This window comes from Macaca fascicularis, chromosome 16 (genome assembly GCF_037993035.2).
Source record: "Macaca fascicularis isolate 582-1 chromosome 16, T2T-MFA8v1.1".
NCBI lineage: Eukaryota > Metazoa > Chordata > Mammalia > Primates > Cercopithecidae > Macaca > Macaca fascicularis.
Genome location: NC_088390.1, coordinates 63,675,987 through 63,695,969, shown reverse-complemented (window position 1 = coordinate 63,695,969; position 19,983 = coordinate 63,675,987).

Below are 19,983 nucleotides of genomic sequence, written 5' to 3'. Positions count from 1 at the left end.
CTTGCTTAAAATATACCATCTTGGCCAGGTGCAGTGACTCACACCTGTAATCCCAGCACTTTGGGAGGCTGAGATGAGCAGATCGCTTGAGCCCAGGAGTTTGGGACCAGCCTGGGCAATATGGGGAGACCCTCATCTCTACCAAAAAACAACAACAACAAAAATCAGCCAGGTGTGTTGGTGCACATCTGTAGTCCCAGCTACTCAGAGGCTGAGGTGGAAGGACCCCTTGAACCCAGAGGCTGAGACTGCAGTGAGTCACGATAGCGCCACTGCACTCTAGCCTGGGGACAAAGCCAGACCCTGTCTCAAAAAAAGGAAGAGCAAGGCCAGGTGCAGTGGCTCAAGCCTATAATCCCAGCACTTTGGGAGGCCAAGTCTGATCGCTTGAGCCCAGGAATTCAAGACCAGCCTGGGCAACATGGAGAAATCCTACAAAAAATACAAAAATACAAAAAATACAAAAATTAACTGGGCATCTTGGCACACACCTGTGGTCCCAGTTACTGGGGAGGCTGAGATGGGAGGATCGCTTGAGCCTGGGAGGTGGAGATTGTGGTGAGCCAAGATCAAGTCACTGCACCCCAGCCTGGGTGACAGAGAGAGATCCTGTCTCCATTTTTAAAAAAAGGAAAAGAAAAACATACCATCTCACGTCCCACTACATGCAGACCTACTGGATCTAAATCTGCCTTTTTAGGAGGTTCCTGGGTTATTTGTACACGTATTCAAGTTTAAGAAGCACTGCTCTACAATATGCTTAATTGAGTCCTTTTCTTTCTTTTATTGAAGAGCACAGAAAAGATACATAACTGATCAGATTGAAGTTACATGTTCAGGATTCATCTATGCACTTCATAAAACAAAATCTAAACATATTAAAATTAAAAAGACATAATCCACAATTGAATTTTCAAACTTTTAATTATGGACATCTAAAAACATATTTAAAAAGTAGCAAGAATAATATAATTAAACCCTACATACCTCACAATTGCTTTTGTTTTATTTTTATTTATTGATTTTTTTGAGACAGAGTCTTGCTCTGTCACCCAGGCTGCAGTGCAGTCACCCAGGCTGGAGTGCAGTGGTGCCATCTTGGCTTGCTGCAACCTCTGCCTCCCGGGTTCAAGTGATTTTCCTGCCTCAGCCTCCCAAGTAGCTGGGATTACAGGTGCGCACCACCACGCCCAGCTAATTTTTGTATTTTAGTAGAGACGAAGTTTCACCATGTTGGCCAGGCTGGTCTCAAACTCCTGACCTCAGGTGATCTGCCCACCTTGGCCTCCCAAAGTGCTGGGATTATAGCCATGAACCACCATGCCTGGCCCACAATTGCTTTTAAATGGAAAACTTATTCCAAACATGAATTTGAGGCTGGGCAAGGTGGCTCACACCTGTAATCCCAGCACTTTAGGAGGCCAAGGTGGGAAGATTACTTGAGACCAGGAGTTCAAAACCAGCCTGGCCAACATGGTGAAATCCTGTCTCTATTAAAAATACAAAAATTAGCTGGGGATAGTGGTGCATACCTCTAATCCTAGGGAGGCCAAGGCATGAGAATTATGTGATCCTGGGAGGCAGAGGTTGCAGTGGGCCAAGATTGCGTCACTGCGCTCCAGCCTGGATGACAGAGTGAGACAAAAAGAAAGAAGAAGGAAGGAAGGAAGGAAGGAAGGAAGGAAGGAAGGAAGGAAGGAAGGACGGAAGGAAGGAAGGAAGGAAGGAAAGAAGGAAGGAAAGAAGGAAGGAAGGAAGGAAGGAAGGAAGGAAGGAAGGAAGGAAGGAGCCAGACTGGGCACTCCAGCCTGGGCAACATAGCAAGACCCCATCTAAATTTTTTGAAGTATTTAACTTACAGAAATGTAGCTATTAGAAGAATAGGGGTATTTCTGTCATTTTCTTTTCTTTGTTTTTTCTTTTCTGTCTTTTTTTTTTTTTTTTTTTTTTTGAGATGGAGTCTTGCTCTGTCACCAGACTGGAGTGCAGTGGCACGATCTCAGCTCACTGCAACCTCCACCTCCCGGGTTCAAGCAATTCTCCTACCTCAGCCTCCCAAGTAGCTGGGACTATAGGCGTCCGCCACCACGCCCAGCTAATTTTTGTATTTTTAGTAGAGATGGGGTTTCACCATGTTGGCCAGGATGGTCTTGATCTCTTGACCTTGTGATCTCCCTGCCTCAGCCTCCCGAAGTGCTGGGATTATAGGCGTGAGCCACCACGCCCAGCCATTTCTGTCATTTTCATTACCTTTTGTGCATCATGGAGGTTCTGTCTGTTTGTCTTGTTGCTACAGTGCATCATGATGTTGATTTATTAGAGCTACAGTGACGACATGCTAGACCTAAGCAGGACCTGGAGCTCATTGCTTAAGTAGGCTTCCCAGGCTTTCCTGCACAGAGTTCACATAGAAAATGAAGATGTTGTCCAACACCCCAAGAAAAGGGAAGGGAAGAAGCAGCTTGCTGCAGGATGCGTTGCCTGCAGGCTCCAGCCAGCGCTGAAGGGTCCTGATCCAGCACACCTATGGCCTGTTATAGCCACACGAGTCTATTTTAACTTACCATATCGTGAATGAGGAAGCTCAGGCGGAAGGCTGAAGTGGGTGGATCACTTGAACTCAGGAGGCATAGGTTGCAGTGAGCTAAGATCTTGTCGCTGCACTCCAGCCTGGGTGACAGAGTGAGACCCTGTCTCAAAAGAAAAGAAAAGAAAAGAAAAGAAAAGATCCTGCTCTTCCAGCCATTTGTGCTTCTCTGCTTTCACAAATACTTTTTTTTTTTTTTTTTTGAGATGGAGTTTTGCTCTTGTCACCCAGGCTGGAGTGCAATGGCGTGATCTCGGCTCACTGCAGCCTCCACCTTCTGGGTTCAAGCAATTCTCCTGCTCAGCCTCCTGAGTAACTGAGATTACAGGCGCCCACAACCATGCCTGGCTAATTTTTGTATTTTTAGTAAAGATGGGGGTTTCACCATGTTGGCCAGGCTGGTCTTGAACTCCTGATCTGAGGTGATCCACCCACCTCAGCCTCTCAAAGTGCTGGGATTACAGGCTTGAGCCACCATGCCTGACCAAAACTTAAAATGTTTTTTTTTTTTTTTTTTTTTGAGACGGAGTCTCGCTCTGTCACCCAGGCTGGAGTGCGGTGGCCGGATCTCTGCTCAGTGCAAGCTCCGCTTCCCGAGTTTACGCCATTCTCCTGGCTCAGCCTCCCGAGTAGCTGGGACTACAGGCGCTCGCCACCTCGCCCGGCTAGTTTTTTGTACTTTTTAGTTTTCACCGTGTTAGCCAGGATGGTCTCGATCTCCTGACCTCGTGATCCACCCGTCTCGGCCTCCCAAAGTGCTGGGATTACAGGCTTGAGCCACCGCGCCCGGCCAAAATGTTTTAAAAAAATTAAATAGAGTTGGGTCTTGATATGTTGCCCAGGCTGGTCTTGAATGCCTAGCCTCAAGCGATCCTCCCGTGTTGGCCTCCCAAAGTGCTGGGATTACACGCGTGAGCCACTATCCCCAGCCTGAAATATTTTCTAATATGGTAAAATATATTTCTTACATAAAGTTTTAATATGTTATCATATTTTGTAAATTGATCTTTTTAAGTATCCGGGATTAAGTTATTATTCCTTTATTCCTACAGCTTCCATTATTTATTTTATTATTATTATTTTTTGAGATGGAGTCTCGCTCTTGTCGCCCAGGCTGGAGTGCAATAGTGCAGTCTTGGCTCACTGCAACCTCCGCCTCCCGGGTTTAAGCGATTCTCCTGCCTTAGCCTCCAGAGCAGGTAGGATTGCAGGTGCCTGCCACCATGCCTGGCTTATTTTTGTATTTTTAGTAGAGACAGGGTTTTGCCATGTTGGCCAGCCTGGTCTTGAACTCCTGACCTCAGGTGATCTGCCCACCTCAACCTCCCAAAGTGCTGGGATTACAGGCGTGAGCCATCATGCCCAGTCTGCTTCCATTATTTTTATATGTATGTTGAGAATTTTAGTCCATTTGGATTTAATTGATATTTATTTATTTATTTATTTATTTATTTATTTATTTATTTTTGTAGAAACAGAGTCTCTCTGTTGCCCAGACTGGAGTGTAGTGGCATGATCATAGCTCACTGCAACCTCGAACTCCTGGGGCTGAAGCAATCCTGTTGCCTTAGCCTCCAAGTAGTAGGTAGGACTACAGGTTAATAACACAGTGCCAGGCAAATTTTTAAATTAAAAACTATTTAGCATATTGTTATTAGGCATTAACATTTGACATGATTTTTAGTTTCCTGCTATAATTATGTTTGTTAAATCAACACTGTAGGCTGGGCGCGGTGGCTCACGCTTGTAATCCCAGCACTTTGGGCGGCCGAGGCAGGCAGATCACGAGGTCAGGAGATGGAGACCATCCTGGCTAACACGGTGAAACCCTGTCTCTACTAAAAATACAAAAGATTAGCTGGGCGTGGTGGTGGGCACCTGTAGTCCCAGCTACTGGGGAGGCTGAGGCAGGAGAATGGCGTGAATCTGGGAGGCGGAGCTTGCAGTGAACCACGATCGCGCCGCTGCACTCCAGCCTGGGCGACAGAGCGAGACTCCGTCTCAAAAAAAAAAAAAAAAAAGTCAACACTGTAAAGTTATCAGAATGGTAATTTCACACTCTAGTTGAAGACAGGAGGCTGGGTTCAGTGGCACATATGTATAACCCCAGGACTTTGGGAGGCTGAGGTGGGAGGAACCCTTGGGGCCAGGAGTTTGAAACCAGCCTGGGCAACATAGGAAGACCCTATCTCTACCAAAAAATAAAAATAAAATAAAAACCACACATGGTGGCTCCTGTCTGTGGTTCCAAATATTTCCAGGAGTTCAAGGCTGCAGTGGGCTATGATCATGCCACTGCGCTCCAGCCTGGGTGACACAGTGAGGCCCAATCTCTAAAAGGATACAGAAAAAAAAAGAGAGAGAAGATAATCACTTTTTAAGGATATTTTAAGTCCTTAACACTTTGCACTAATGACAAGTGTTTCGTTTGCTTGTTTTGGAGCTCTTGTTTTCTGATCCCTGGCTGGCCTGCCCCTCTGGCTTCTTTCTTTTCTTTTTTTTTTTTTTTTTTGAGACGGAGTCTTGCTCTGTCACCCAGGCTGGAGTGCAGTGGCCGGATCTCAGCACACTGCAAGCTCCGCCTCCCGGGTTTACGCCATTCTCCTGCCTCAGCCTCCCGAGTAGCTGGGACTACAGGCGCCCGCCACCTCGCCCGGCTAGTTTTTTTTTTTGTATTTTTTTAGTAGAGACGGGGTTTCACCATGTTAGCCAGGATGGTCTCGATCTCCTGACCTCGTGATCCTCCCGTCTCGGCCTCCCAAAGTGCTGGGATTACAGGCGTGAGCCACCGCGCCCGGCCTCCTGTTTTTTTTTTTTGGTGGGGGGAACAGGGTCTCAGCTGGAATGCTATGGTCCGATTTATAACTCACTGCAGCCTTGACCTCCTGGACTCAGGCGATCCTCCCACCTCAGCCTCCTAAGTAGCTGGGACTACAGGTATATGCCACCATGCCTGGCTAATTTTTTTTATTTTTTTTTTTAGACAGAGTCTCACTCTGTTGCCCAGGCTGGAGTGCAGTGGTGCAATCTTGGCTCACTGCAACCTACACCTCCTAGGTTCAAGTGATTCTCCTGCCTCAGCCTCCCAAGTACTAGGATTACAGGCATGCACCAATGTGTCCAGCTAATTTTTGTATTTTTAGTAGAGACAGCGGTGGCTCAAGCCTGTAATCCCAGCACTTTGGGAGGCTGAGACGGGCGGATCACAAGGTCAGGAGATCGAGACCATCCTGGCTAACACGGTGAAACCCCGTCTCTACTAAAAAAATACAAAAAGCTAGCCGGGCGAGGTGGCGGGCGCCTGTAGTCCCAGCTACTCGGGAGGCTGAGGCAGGAGAATGGCGTGAACCTGGGAGGCGGAGCTTGCAGTGAGCTGAGATCCGGCCACTGCACTCCAGCCCGGGTGACAGAGCGAGACTCCGTCTCAAAAAAAAAAAAAAAAAGAGACAGCATTTTACCATGTTGGCCAGGCTTGCCTCGAACTTCTGACCTCAAGTGATCTGCCTGCCTCAGCCTCCCAAAGTGCTGGGACTACAGGCGTGAGCCACCGCACTGTGTCATGTGGCTAACTTTTATATATATATATATATATATATGTTTGGTTTTTTTTAGAGACAGGGTCTTGCTATGTTGCCCAGTTAGTCTTCAACTCCTGGGGTCAAGTGATCCTCCTGCCTCAGCTTCCCAAAGTACTGGGATTGTAGGTGTGAGCCACTGTGCCCAGCCTAAACACAAAAGGTTTAACACGAATCATTATATTTATACAAGCCTAATGGAATGAGGGCCGGGCATGGTGGCTCATGGCTGTAATCCCAATATTTGTGAGGCCAAGGCAGGAGGAACACTTGAAGCCAGGAGTTCTAGACCAGACTGGGCAACATAGCAAGACCCTGTCTCTATAAAGAAATAAATATTGGCCTTTTAGGAATTCATAACTCTGTTTCTTTCACTAGTTAAGGATTTAAATAGTATTAGCTGGTGCTTCAATTATTTGTAAGCCACAGTTAGCACACTTTAGTTCAATAGCATCTCAGGGTGAATATTGAGTCCCTGCCAGTAACAGATCAATAACATTTTATTTCTGATTTTGTTTGAAAGAAAACCTTATGATGGGTCGGGCACAGTGGCTTATGCCTGTAATCCCATCACTCTGGGAGGCCAAAGTGGGTGAATTGCTTGAATCTAGAAGTTCGAGACCAGCCTGGGCACCATAGTGAAACCCCATCTCTATGTTAACAAAAAAAAATTGATTTTTAAAAGGAAACCTTAGGCCAGGCAGAGTGGCTCACACCTGTAATCCCAGCACTTTGGGAGACCAAGGCAGGTGGATCACCTGAGGTCAGGAGTTCGAGACCAGCCTAACCAACATGGTGAAACCCCATCTCTAGTAAAAATACAAAATTAGCTGAGCATGGTGGTGCATGCCTGTAATCCCAGCTACTTGGGAGGCTGAGGCAGGATAATCGCTTGAACCTGGGAAGTGGAGGTTGCAGTGAGCTGAGATCGCACCACTGTACTCCAGCCTGGACAACAAGAACGAAACTCCGTCTCAAAAAAAAAAAAAAGGAAACCGTATGATGATTTCATTTCATATGTGTCTGGGTTTGCTTTTTCTCCCCCAGATGATGTGTTTGTTTCATCAGTTGGTTAAGCATATGTATGGCACAAGTATATGTGATATGTTTCTTTCCTTTGTATTGGAAAATAATTAATTTTACCAAGTATTATTTATGTTCCCAAGTGATTGTTAGAATTGAGTAATGCAAAAGACTGATAATAGGAATCTGGCTTCTATTCAACTTGAAAAAGAGGTATTGGTGCCAATGGTAAACTCCTTATCTGCACTAGCAGAGAGCTGGTATTGTACACATTTCCCTGAAACAGAATATCTAAATGGACTCTGTGTCCTTTTGAATGTATCACAATCTTAGAATAACAGACTCCTCTAGAAGCCCAACCCCTTATTTTACAAACCCCTAACCCCCATCAGACACAGGTGTTCCCCTTCCAGTTTTTCTCTCCTACCTTGTCCAGCCTCCATTATAGCCCTAATCACACAGTAACATGATGAGTTATTTACATTAACACATAAACAATGGAATGAGCAATTCTTCAGCCATACTATATCTTGCTCATCTTTGTTGTCTTCAGCACTTAGCACAATGCCTGGAACTTACTACCTACTCAATAAGTATTTGTTGAGCAACAGAATGATGAAACTGACAGAAACCAGGGACAGGAAGTGACCTGCCCAAGATCACAAATCTAGTAACAACATTCTGAGAGATAGGTTATGATAACATTTTAATTACATTGCATTGCTTGGAAACACATAGCAAGAGGCCAGAACAGAGCTGGATCTTGGAATAAAGTTTTGATGACAGGTTATTGACAGAATTAAAATTCATGACTGGGCACAGTGGCTCACACCTGTAATTCCAGCACTTTGGGAGGCCAAGGCAGGAGGATTGCTCGAACCCAGGAGTTTCAGACCAGCTTGGGTAGCATAGAGAGACCCTGTCTCTACAAAAAAGAAAAAAATTAGACAGGCGTGGTGGTGTGCACCTGTAGTCCCAGTTACTTGGGAGGCTAAGGTGGGAGGCTTGAGTCTGGGAGGTTGAGGCTGCAGTGAGCCATGATCCTGCTACTGCCTTCCAGCCTGGATGACAGAGTGAGAACTTTTCTCAAAAAAAAAAAAAAAAGGAGAAATTCATGTGACAGTTCACAGCATCAAGAGTTGACTCTGTCAGCCGGGCACAGTGGCTCACACCTGTAATCCCAGCACTTTGTGAGGCTGAAGCAGGTTGATCACCTGAGGTCAGGAGTTCATGACCAGCCTGGCCAACATGGTGAAACCTTATCTACTAAAAATACAAAATTAGCAAGGCATGGTGATGCACGTCTATAATCCCAGCTACTAGGGAGGCTGAGGCAGGAAATTCGCTTGAACCTGAGGTTGCGGTGAGCAGAGATCACGCCACTGCACTCCAGCCTGGGCGACAGAGAAAGACTCCATCTCAAAAGAAGAAAAAAAGAGTTGACTCTTTCGTCTATCTTCAGAGTTTTATTTTTTTAATTCCTTAGTTTTGTTTTTCTTGCTAATGCTGTACCTTAGGAATGGTGGGTCCATGTTTACAGACAGGTGAAGCCACCTTGGTTGTTTTTCCCATGGCGTGATCTCTGTTCACTGCATCCTCTGCCTCCCAGGTTCAAGCGAATTACCACCTCAGTGGTGGCTGCAGACTTTGAGAAGGTCAAAGTGACCTAGGAAATGTAATCTGGCCAGTGGCCGGGTGGCAATTGTCACTGAGCTCAGCAGAGTCTTCCCTGAAGACTTTCCAGAAAATCTCTGCTCCAGGAGGCCTCAAGATGCTGACTCTGGCTCTTCTACTGACAGCTGGAGTGTGTGTGTGTGTGTGTGTGTGTGTGTGTGTGTGTGTGTGAGAGAGAGAGAGAGAGAGAGAGAGAAAGACAAGAAGGGAGAAGGAGGAATACAGAACAGAAAAGACATGGCCTAGCAGACCTAGGGGAATTTTGTTTGTTTGTTTGTTTGAGACAGAGTCATGCTCTGTCGCCCAGGCTGGAGTGCAGTGGCTTGATCTTGGCTCACTGCAACTTCCCTCTCCTGGGTTCAACTGATCCTCTCGCCTCAGCCTCCCAAGTAGCTGGGATTACAAATGCACACAACCATGCCCAGCTTTTTTTTTTTTTTTTCAAGATGGAGTCTTGCTGTGTTGCCCAGGCTAGAGTGCAGTGGTGCCATCTCGGCTCACTGCAACCTCCGCCTCCCTAGCTGGGATTACAGGCTCCTGCCACCATGCCTGGCTAATTTTTGTATTTTTAATAGAGACTGAGTTTCACCATGTTGGCCAGACTGGCCTTGAACTCCTAACCTCAAGTGAACCACCAGCCTTGGCCTTCCAAAGTGCTTGGATTACAGGTGTGAGCCACCATGCCCAGCGGGAAGTCTTTTTTACCCACTGTTCCAAAGTGTCAAAGTGAGCACTAGTGTCACCTGGATGGCCACAGGGAAAGGTATGTAAGGTCTGCCCTAGACCCATAAGTGGGAGTGTCTGGGTGTGAGTGAAGGGCGGGCCTGTATCAGTCTCAGAGAGGAGTTCTGCCTTGATTGGTCATGATGAGCCTGCTGCCTGTGACAACAGCAACTGGCTGGACTCTCTCGCTCTCTCTCTCTCTCTCTCTCTGTCTTTCTCTCTTTCTCTCTCTCTCTCTTTCTTTTCTCTTTTTTTGAGACACAGTCTCGCTCTGTGCCCAGGCTGGAGTGTAGTGGCGTGATCTTGGCTCACTGCAACCTCCACCTCCCAGGTTCAAGTGATTCTCCTGCCTCAGCCTCCCTAGCAGCTGGGATTACAGGTGTGCACCACCACACTCAGCTAATTTTTGTATCTTTAGTAGAGACGGGATTTCGCCATGTTGGCCAGGCTGCTCTCGAACTCCTGACCTCAGGTGATCTGCCTGCCTTGGCCTCCCAAAGTGCTGGGATTATAGGCATGAGTCACCATGCCTGGCCAAAGTGTCTTCATTTCTTACCATCAGGAATTGTGAGCATTAAGTTGGGATCCCAAGGATAGACTTGATGAGTGGAGAACATCTTGAAATTGTTTGCAAATCTATGTGTCCATTTCTTTTTGGGAAATGTCCATAGCAGATTCTCAAACAGATCTATGAACGAACAAAAGTTAAGAACTTTTGGTGTAGGGCAAAAGAGAAGGAGCATGTGCATTTATAGCGGCGTTGTGGTTCACATAGCAGGAACACCAGTGATTGGAGTCTGGCAGTGTACTCATGCTCATTTTGATGGCCTAGGGCCTATGGATTAACAGCCGCTACATCACCAGATAACAGTAGTTACCTGAGGCATGTTCACAAGTATCTCTGTGGGCTAGAGATAGTAGTCTGGAACCTGCTGAGTGAGCTGGTGGCAACTGTAAAGAAGTCAGAGAAATCAGTACTGTGTGGGCCAAGCCCAGTGGCTCACACCTGTAATCCCAGCACTTTGGGAGGCAGAAGCGGACAGATCACTTGAGTTTCAGAGTTTGAGACCTGTCTGGGCAGCATGACGAAACCCCGTCTCTACTAAAAATCCAAAATTAGACAGGCATGGTGGCAGGTGCCTATAATCCTAGCTACTCAGGAGGCTGAGGCAGGATAATTGCTTGTACCTGGGAAGCAGAGGTTACAGTGAGCCTAGATCACACCACTGCACTCCAGCCTGGATGACACAGCAAGACTCTGTCTTAAATAAATAAATTAATTAATTAATTAAATTAAATTAAACAAATAAAATAAAATAAAATAAAAAATTAGCCAGGCATGGTGGCATGTGCCTCTAGTCTCAGCTACTTGGGAGTCTGAGGTGGGAGGATGGCTTAAGACTGGGAGGCGGAGGTTGAAGTGAGCAGTGATCATGCCACTGCACTTCAACCTGGGCAACAGAGTGAGACCCTGTCTCAAAAAAAAAAAAAAATACTATGCACATAAATACTATGCATCCAAAGGAACATAGCCAGTAGGAATAGAGCAGTCACTGTTGGGAGGTCGCTAAACACAATTTGTTGTCAGAGGAAACAGAGAGTATTAGGTTATTCTCAGGCCAGATTCAATTTATGCCTCACAATGAGGGCCGAGTCACAAGGATTTCCAAGGAACCACACTAGACTTCAGTTTAAGGTTGTCTCCTGGCTCAGGGTAGGTGACCCTCTTGAGCCATATTGCCTATGATTGTGTCTTAGAAGCAGAAGTAGTAACCTGGCCTTCTTTAGCGCCTTGACCTAAACTCCATTCTGTCCATCTCTACTTCATCCTTTCTGGGTACCCTGGGGACCTAGTACCTTTCTGTACCATCCCTGTGGCCAGTGTTATCTGTGATTCATTTCCATCCTTGGGGCCCAGGCTGATGGGGTACTCTTTTTTTTTTTTTTTTTTTTTGAGACTGAGTCTTGCTCTGTCGCCCAGGCTGGAGTGCAGTGGCGCGATCTTGGCTCACTGCAACCTCCGCCTCCTGGGTTCAAGCGATTTTCCTGCCTCAGCCTCCCGAGTAGCTGGAATTATAGGCGCATACCACCATGCCCGGCTAATTTTTGTATTCTTTTCTCTTTTTTTTTCTCTTTTGAGACAGAGTCTTGCTCTGTCGCCCAGGCTGGAGTGCAGTGGCGCGATCTCGGCTCACTGCAAGCTCTCCCGGGTTCATGCCATTCTCCTGCCTCAGCCTCCGGAGTAGCTGGGACTACAGATGTCTGCCACCACGCCTGGCTAATTTTTTGTATTTTTAGTAGAGATGGGATTTCACCATGTTAGCCAGGATGATCTCGATCTCCTGACCTCGTGATCCGCCTGCCTCGGCCTCCCAAAGTGCTGGGATTACAGGTGTGAGCCCGCAGGCCCGGCCTAATTTTTGTATTCTTAGTAGAGACGGGGTTTTGCCACGTTGGCCGGGCTGGTCTGGAACTCCTGACCTCAGATGATCCACCCACCTCAGCCTCCCAAAGTGCTGGGATTACAGGCGTGAGCAACTGCCCCCGGGTATTCTTTATAGAGCCATTTCCAGAACTTGAAATCTATGTGGGCACCACAGAAAATTTCAGGGAGCAAATTTCTTTAGGTTCAGAAATCCTAAAGAAGGATGAGATATAGAGGGAATGGGAATTCTCAGGGAGTACTGTGTGTCAGGGGAACGAAGACGGACAACCTTCAAGTCTTTGGGTGAGATTTAGGGCTGTTTGGTTCAGCATTTGCCTCATTAGCCCAGTTGTAGGTTGAAGATCACCGAGGACCTCTCTCAGCTCCTCACCACCTCCTTCTGGCTGTCTCTTGACCATGGCTGTGCTCCTGTTCATTGCAAAGTTGTCTTAGAGGAACACATCCAGTTGGCAAATTTTATTCTGTGGGTGACCTTCCAGCTGTGCCAGTTCTGACCACACCCTTTTCCCGACTGACTTTGCAGGTCAGGCCTTGGAACTGCCATACCTTCCGCTGATAATCTGTTTTACACAGCTGTCTGCAGATCCAGTTCATGACTCATGACTATTATTTGATCTGGCAGGATGTAGAATACTTGTAGTCACCAGTTTGTTTCCATTCAGGTGCTAATGGCATCTTGTATAATGTGTCCATTGGGAAAATTTCCAAAGGATCAAATATCAGAAATTCAGCTACATCAAGCCATTTGGTTTCTGATACTATAAGCTATTTGGTATAAGGATCTTGGAATGGGCCAGGCCTGGTGGCTCTCACCTGTAATCCTGGTACTTTGGGAGGCTGAGATGGGCAGATCACTTGAACTCAGCAGTTCGAGACCAGCCTGGGCAACATGGAGAAACCCTGTCTCTACAAAAAATACCAAAATATTAGCCAGGTGTGGTGGTGCATGCCTATAGTCCCAGCTACTTGGAAGGCTGAGGGAGGAGAATTGCTTGAGCCCAGAAGGTCAAGGCTACAGTGAGTCGTGATCATGCCACTGCACTTCAGCCTGGGTGACAAAGCAAGACCCTGTGTCAAAAAAAAAAAAAAAAAAAAAAAAGAATCTTGGGATATCTTATGTTATGCAGGAATTTTAATAAGTTAATTTATAGTTGGAGAAATTACTTCTTTTTCCCCGTTTTCCACCTCCTCTCTGAGAACAGTCTAGGATTAACATCTCAATATTCCTGATCCAATGTGGTCAACTCATTAATTTGTCATGGGGTGTGCTTTTATTTGATTATGTGGCAAGTCTCTTAATGTCTTCTCGTTAATGAAAAGAGGAGGACTAAAAGTTATGGCCTTGACATCATTTTTTCATTTGTTCACAAATGTATTTTGAACAGCTACAATGTGCAGGGCCTGTGGTAGATAACAGGGAAATAGAGATAAAGACACCGTCCCAGCCCATAAGACACTGTCCCACCTCAGCCCCCCAAGTAACTAGGTACAGGTGTGTGCCACCACACCCAGCTAATTTTTTTATTTTTTGTAGAGACAGAGTTTCACCATGTTGCCCAGGCCGTTCTCAAACTCCTGGGCTCAAGCAATCCTACTGCCTCGGCCTCCCGAAGTGCTGGGATTACAGGTGTGAGCCACTGTGCCTAGCTGGACAAGTTATATTTTGCAACATTTTGTTTTGAATTTGAAAAAACAAATGAAAGCATATGATTATATGCAAAAATTACGTTTATGTTCAGCAGTCCATCCCTAGCATTTCAAGTATTTACTCATCCCTTTAAGAGTTTCATTGAGGCCAGGTGTGGTGGCAGCCACCTGTAGTCCTAGCTACTCCGGAGGCTGAGGCAGGAGGATTATACTTGATCCCAGTAAATTTTTTTTTTTGAGACAAAGTCTCACTCTTGTTGGCCAAGCCCAGAGTGCAATGGAGCGATCTTGGCTCACTGCAACCTCTGTCTCCTGGGTTCAAGTGATTCTCCTGCCTCAGCCTCCCAAATAGCTGGGATTACAGGTGCCTACCACCATGCCTGGCTAATTTTTGTCTTTTTAGTAGAGACAGGGTTTCACCATGTTGGCCAAGCTGGTCTCGAACTCCTGAAGTCAGGTAATCCGCCCACCTTGGCTTCCCAAAGTGCTGGGATTACAGGCTGAGCCCAGGAATTTAAGACCATACTGAGCTATGATCATGCCACTGCACTCCAGCCTGGGTGACAGTGTGAGACCTTGTCTCCTGAAAAACAAACAAACAAAACAAGACAAACAAACATAAAAACAAAAAAACAAGACTTTTGTTGAAATACTTTACATCCATTTATATTGCATATAATGTATACATTGTATATTATAAATATATATTTTATACTTGTACACTAATTAATATAGAAAGTTCATTTAGAATGTTGACTTTTCTTGTTGGTCATGGTATGAAAAATATTTAACTTGTTTCTTTGCTTGATATTCTTTTGTAGTTCTAAACTTGAATCAAATATATCCACCTTTTTTTTTTTTTTTGAGATAGGATCTCCGTCTGTTGCCCAGGCTGGAGTGCAGGGGCTCAGTCATAGTTCACTGTAGCCTTAAACTTCTGGGTTCAAGCAATCCTCCTTGCTCCAGCCTCCTGAGTAGTTAGGAATACAGGCACCTGCCACCAGGCCTGGCTTATTTTTGTGGAGACAGGGTCTCGCTATGTTGCCCAGGCTGGTCTCAAACTCCTGATCTCAAGTGATCCTCCCGACTTGGCCTCCCAAAATGCTGGGATTACAGGCATGAGTACCCAGCCTCCACCTGTTTTTGAAATAACCCTAAACCCTCATGTCTCCCATAGTTTTCAGAAAGACAGTAAAAGTGTCTGAAATAAGAATGTACTGATCTCCACCACCAAGCAGTTAGATTTCTCCTTCTGTTCTGTTATCATCATCTCTGCTTTTCATATCTACCTTATTGTCATTTACCATCTGTGACCACTTTACCTCTAGCTTCTTTTCCTGTTTACTCTTCCACTTATTTACACTTAAAATATACTTCTTTCTGATTATAAAAGTAATACATATTCATTATAGACCATTTGGAAAATAGAGAAAACAAAAAGAAAGGCCAGGTGCAGTGGCTCATGCCTTAATCCCAGCAATTTGTGAGGCCAAAGCAAATGGATCACTTGAGGCCAGGAGTTTGAGATCGACCTGGGCAATATAGTGAGACCCCATTTCTAGAAAAATATATAAAATTTAAATTAGCCAGGTATGGTGGCACCACCTGTAGTCCCAGGTACTTGGCACACTGAGGTGGGAGGATTGCTTGAACACAGGAGTTCAAGGTTAACATGAACTATGATTGTACCACTGTACTCCAGCCTGAGTGACAGAACAAGACTGTCTCTAAACAACAACACCCCCAGAAATCACTGAATGTTTTTTTCACTTAAAAAGGTGCCAATTTACTAAATGGTGCCGATTTACATTTTAAGCCAGCTTCAGACAAAGTATCCTAAAACACAGATTTTTATTTGGTTTTTTTTTTTTTTTTTTTTTTTGAGACGGAGTCTCGCTCTGTCGCCCAGGCTGGAGTGCAGTGGCGCGATCTCGGCTCACTGCAAGCTCCGCCTCCCGGGTTCACGCCATTCTCCTGCCTCAGCCTCCCGAGTAGCTGGGACTACAGGCGCCCACAACCGCGCCCGGCTAATTTTTTGTATTTTTAGTAGAGACGGGGTTTCACCATGGTCTCGATCTCCTGACCTTGTGATCCGCCCGCCTTGGCCTCCCAAAGTGCTGGCTGGGATTACAGGCGTGAGCCACCGCGCCTGGCCTTTTTTTTTTTTTGAAACGAGGTCTTGCTCTGTCACTCAGGCTGGAGTACAGTGGTATGATCTCAGCACACTGCAACCTCTACCTCCTGGGTTCAAGTGATCCTCCCACCTCAGCCCCCCAAGTAGCTGCGACCACAGGTGCACACCACCATGCCCTGCTAATTTTTAAATATTTTCTAGAGACGGGGTTTTGCTATGTTGCCCAGGCTGTTCTCAAACTTCTGGGCTCAAGCAATTTCACTGCCTCGGCCTCCCAAAGTGCTGGGATTACAGGTGTGAGCCACTGCACTGGCCCTAAAACACAGATTTCATCATGTCCCTTCTCACTTAAGAACCTGCAACTGGCCGGGTGCGGTGGCTCACGCCTGTAATCCAAGCACTTTGGGAGGCCGAGGCAGGTGGATCACGAGGTCAGGAGATCGAGACCACCCTGGCTAACACGGTGAAACCCCGTCTCTACTAAAAACACAAAAATTAGCCAGGTGCGGTGGCGGGTGCCTGTAGTCCCAGCTACACGGGAGGCTGAGGCAGGAGAATGGCATGAACCCGGGAGGCAGAGCTTGCAGTGAGTGGAGATAGCGCCACTGCACTCCAGCCTGGGCGACAGAGAGAGACTCTGTCTCAAAAAAAAAAAAAGAACCTGTAACTGAGCCCAGGCCCAGAGGCTTATGCCTGTAATGCCAGCACTTTGGGAAGCTGGGGCAAGAGGATCTCTTGAGGCCAAGAGTTCGAGACCAACCTGGGCAACATAGGGAGACCTTGTCTCTACAAATAATTTAAAAAATTAGCCAGGCATGGTGGCGCGCACCAGTGGTCCCAGCTACTTGGGAGGCAGAGGCAGGAAGGTAGCTTCAGCCAAGGCTGAAGTGAGCCATGATTGTGTCACCCATACTGTAGCCTGGGCAACAGAGACCCTGTCTCAAAAATAAAACACAAAAGGCCGGGCACGGTAGCTCATGCCTGTAATCCTAGCACTTTGGAAGGTCGAGGCAGGTGGATCACCTGAGGTCAGGAGTTCAAGACCAGCCTGACTAATATGGCAAAACCCTGTCTCTACTGAAAATACAAAAATTAGCTGAGTGTGGTAGCGTGCGCCTGTAGTCCCAGCTAATTGGGAGGCTGAGACAAGAGAATTGCTTGAACCTGGGAGGCGAAGGTTGCAGTGAACCGAGATCGTGCCACTGCACTCCAGCCTGGGTGACAGGGCGAGACTCTGTCTTGAATAAATAAATAAATACCCCCAAAACAAACTTTAATTCAGGTTGTATCACCTTGGAGCACTTCTTAGTGGCTGTGGAGGAAAGAGTGTATTGATTTGGCGCCAGAGGACACAAGGTCTAGTGTCTTTTATGTACCAGCTGTGCGATGTTGGACAAATTACTTAACCTCCCTGAACTGATTTCCTATGATGATAAATGACGAAAAAAACCTCCCTCAAAAAACTCAGATAATGAATGCATGTGCAAGTGCATCGTGCAGGGTAAAACACTATTCAAATGGTAACAATGCTATGTCACCCCTCTAGTAAAAGTGGGAACCCCTTTAGTAGGGTGAATTGTGAAGCTTAGTGCTGGGCAACTCAATCTCCGTTTTTAATAAATGCTTGCTTAATTCATGAACAAATATCTATCAGGCCTTAATTCACCCCTGATTATTTATATGTACTGCTTTGCAATTTTCTAATCATTCTCCGTGGTGGTCTTTCATTTAGGGTGACCAACTGTCCTGGTTTTCCTAAGTCTAAGGGAATGTGGGGATTTCTGGGGAGGCGGGGGTGTGGTTCTTATTTTATTTCTTTAATTTTTTGTCCCCATCATGGAATGTTTTTTGTTTTTTTTGGAGTGGCCAGGGTCTCACTCTCTTGCCCAGGCTGGAGAACAGTAGCATGATCACAGCTCACTGTCACCTTTACCTCCTGGGTCAAGCGATCCTCCCACCTCAGCTTGTGGAGCAGCAGGGACCACAGGTACGCACCACCATGCCTGGCTAATTTAAAAACTTTTTTTTCTTTTTTTTTGAGATGGAGTTTCGCTCTGTTGCCCGCTCTGCACTCTGGCTGGAGTGCAGTGGCACAATCTCGGCTCGCTGCAACCTCTGCCTCCAGGGTTCAAGCAATCCTCCTGACTCAGCCTCCCAAGTAGCTGGGATTAAAGGCCTGCCACCACACCTGGCTAATTTTTGTATATTTCATAGAGACAGGGTTTCACCATGTTGGTCAGGCTGGTCTGGAACTCCTGACCTCAAGTGATTCACCTGCCTCGGCCTCTCAAAGTGCAGGGATTACAGACGTGAGCCACCGCACCTGGCCAAATTTAATTAAATATTTTAATAAGTGATGTATTAGTAATTCAGAATATCAATTTCAAATATTTCTGTTACCTTCCGAGGGCAGCCCCTTCCCTGCTTGAGATACCTGAGAAGGAATGGAAAGGGAGCAAGTGCTGGGATCGGGCATTACTTGGGGGTGGGTTGTATGTTGGATTTCAATGGACTCTCCACTGAGGAGCCCATTTTCTAGGGAGATCTAGAATATTTGCAACTGGCAGAGAGCAGGATAAGGCTTAATGGACTGACCCACCACTCTTTGTCCAGTGCCTCTGCTCGCCACGTGTTCCCCACCCACCGCGTGTGCTTGCCACCTCTTCACGTCTCACTTTCCAAAGTTACAGCTTCTAAGTTTCAGATTCATTTACACAGTTCTATTTTTGCCTATGTGCTTCCTGATATAGTTCTCCGTGTCATGCATGTTTGAGGGTCCCTGGGGTCACATCCCACTGAAGTCTAGGAACATTAGCTTTAAACAGCTAATTTTCTCATATTTAGTTGCAGAGAAGTTCCTGTTCCAGGCTTGAGCACTGGCCCGCCTCCAGGCTTTCTCTGTTTCTGCAGCAGTCCTTGTCTCTCAGCGGGGACAGTCTCTTCTGTGGCTTACAGTCTCTCCCACCACAGGGACTTTTCACTACCAGCACCACCTGCTGTCCTGATTCCCAGAGGCCTCCCTCCCTTTCCACCTGGCCTCTGAGCTGCCCTCTAGTTGACACACTTTGGGGTTTGCAGGCTGGCCAAGAACAGGGAGGGGCTGCCCTGGTTTGGGGTGATGGGTGATCTGGAAATAGCCTTGGGGGAGGGATCTGGTTCTGAAGTTAGCACTGAAGGCTTTGTCTGTGCTGGTAATGCCTGATACTTAGCCACCAGGAAAAGGAGGTGACTTTGCAGCTCCATTTCTCCCCCACAGGGCATGTATTCACCCCTCTGGGTTGGTGGCTGTAGTACTAACCACACATAACTTTTATTCTAGACTACCTGGTGTTTTCTCCTGCTCAGGGCTTTACATGCTACTTTACTGGATCCTCCAAAGGAGGGCCTGGGGGTTGCTTATGGCCTGGAGGTGGGCCAGGTGGCCACTCACATACAGCAGCCTCAGTACTTGTGCCAGTTTGTGATCCCCCACTCAGCACCAGCACTCGTGCAGATGCCTGGCACAACTTATGCAAGGTTGGTCTTCAAGGGAAGGGGAAGGAAAGGAGAACTGAGGCAAGGAAACTAGTGGTACAGAAGTAGGAGGAGGAGCTGAGAAAGGACCAGGTGCACACTGGTTTTCACTGAAGTCATCTTCCTTCCTTTTGGGAGAATAGGCAGCTGGTTCACACCAACCAGGCTGGCTCTCCCTGAGTCAGCCCCCTGAAGACACTGGCAACTGATAGTGACAGGCTGGTTGTCTTGGCTGTGATGTTAACAGGCTCATGGCCTCTCTGCCACCCCTCAGCCTAGGGCCTGGCTTCTGATGGCTTGTTCTCTGCCCATCAGTCCTGAAAGGGTCCCCTCTGTTCATAGGGGTCTGGCCTGTATATTCTCTCTGTTCACATGTAGAACTTTATGAAAGATAAACAGGTTCATACTTACCTGGCAGGGGGGATAACTATGAAAGATAAACAGGTTCATAGAAGGAAAATTATATTCCCAGGCCAATAGTGAGCAAGTACAGTTGTCTCTTGGTACCCACAGGGCATTGGTTCCAGGACACCCAAGAATGCCAAAATCTGCAGATGCTTAATTAAATAAAATGTTTTAGAAAAAATAAAATATGGCCATGGCTCATGCTTATAATCCCAGCACTTTGGGAGGCCGAGGTGGGTGGATCATTTGAAGCCAA